Genomic DNA, 1,997 nt, shown 5'->3' with positions numbered 1-1,997 from the left:
AGAAAGAACGAGTGCGCGCGTGCGAAACTAGTTTCCTTCACGTGCGGGCAAGGCAACGCACGCAAGTCAGTGGTGAAGCTCGTTGTCCTGCCCGATCAACTAGGAGGAGTGGCTTGGAGAGGGCGCTGTACACTGGCGTCCGCAGCGCCCTCTGGTGCATGTTGTGTACCCTATTGGTTCCGATGTGGCAACCTTGCGTGCAGCTGCCGGGTAGCTGGCGCCATCTGGCGCCTTCAAGTAACCTGCCCATGCGCACTGACGGCGCATGCGCTCCAGGTAATCTTGTAACGGTAAGGGTAACGTACTGAGGCGGCCAGAAAAACAGGCAAGTAACGTTCGAGGGCAGCGGGCTAGGACAAGGAATAAAGTGACCCGAAACAATGCTAACATATGGTTACTAAGGCGTCGAGAACTTAACGCTTCCCAATACTATAAATAAATTCTTTATTTCACTCATGAAGTGAGGGAGTGCGGGAAAAAAAGCTGAAAATTCAGCTTGACTAGTTCCCAGCTCCCCAGATTACAAAAAATTCAAAAAACAAAAGAGAGGACAAGAAAAAAAAATAAAATAAAATAATGGCAGAGCGGCATAATAACACAAATCAAAATACAGAAATGCTTTGTTTACAAAGTCAGACCGGCTTGTACAAGGAAAATAAACAAAACAATTCTAATTTGAACTGTATGATACACCGGCGAATAGCGAAAGTGCATGCCGGAAAAAGCCCGAAAAAACAAGAACGTTACATAAGTAAAGGAAAGAGACGAAGAAAACAATGCGCATGAACAGAAAAGCGTTGCTCAAGGAAAGGTACAGCGTACATATGCAAAATGCTAGAAATACCCCATCATATGAAGGAATTGTTTTCTATGAACAGTAATTTCAGTTCTCTTTTTGAAGTTAACTCGGGAGTGATACCGTTTCTGTAACAGATATTTAACAAGTGTGGTAGTAATCTGTTTATCATTTGTCGTCCATAATCTGTCCTGCACGTTTTTACTAACCAAGGCTGTGTGCTTCTATATTCATAAGCTAGTGTCCTTTTACAAAGAGATGCCAACCGTAATAGACAATGAGTGTTGTTTTTTATTTCAATCCTATAACGCGAACACAAGCCGTGCGAGTATAGGCTATCTATTTTCATTATGCAATATTTCGAGAACAAAAGGTGGGAAGGGTGACTTCTGGGGACGTTTTCAATGTTTCTTAACATTTTTTTCTGCAATGTCAGAATTTTTTGCAAATTTCCTTTGGTTGTCGAATATCTTCCAGCTTAGTAGTACGCGTTATTCTGACTTCTGGAACGCAGACTTGTCAACGTATGTTAACGAACCAGCTTTTTCCACGCCCTCCCTTCACCCATCCTAGAAAAAAAAAATCAACCTTGATATTTCAGAGGCAGTCACAGTTGTTCATAGCTGCCTTTATAAAGCGAAAGCGTTAAAGGCCCCGTTGTCCAGAAAATCCGGTGGCGGCGTTGTAACCGAAAAGTCACGACCTTGATTCTGGCAGGTGGTGCTCAGAGAGAAACCTAGGAGGCAGGTGGTCCACCTAGGTCGTGTCACCTCGAGGCGTCATGACAACATGCCCACCGGTTAGTGAGCAAATTGCCCACTGTGGCAGGTGACACTTAAATTTATGATTGGTTGCTCGGGAAGAGCCGACCGCTAGGAGCACCCGCCATCCAAAGCAGTGGCGCATCGCATAACTGCTGCACCACTGCGCCAGGAGGGGTGTGAGGACACTCAGGGATCTATGAATGTAAACCACAGAATGACCTTCTGCATATATGGGAATTAAACTAAACCACTATGCTATCGCGTCATACCTTTAAGGTAGGGCTTAGGTGTCCCCTCCAATTTTTCGCGCTTCTAAATCAGCCCATTTAGTCGTTCGTGGGTAAGAAAGCACTGCCTCCTCCCGACGAGTAGGCTGCGTATGGAAGGCCGAGCTGCAATTCATAGCAGATATTCCACTACTCTTTCAAGCATAATAC

This window comes from Amblyomma americanum, chromosome 2, assembly GCF_052857255.1.
Source record: "Amblyomma americanum isolate KBUSLIRL-KWMA chromosome 2, ASM5285725v1, whole genome shotgun sequence".
NCBI lineage: Eukaryota > Metazoa > Arthropoda > Arachnida > Ixodida > Ixodidae > Amblyomma > Amblyomma americanum.
This window is presented reverse-complemented; position numbering follows the sequence as displayed.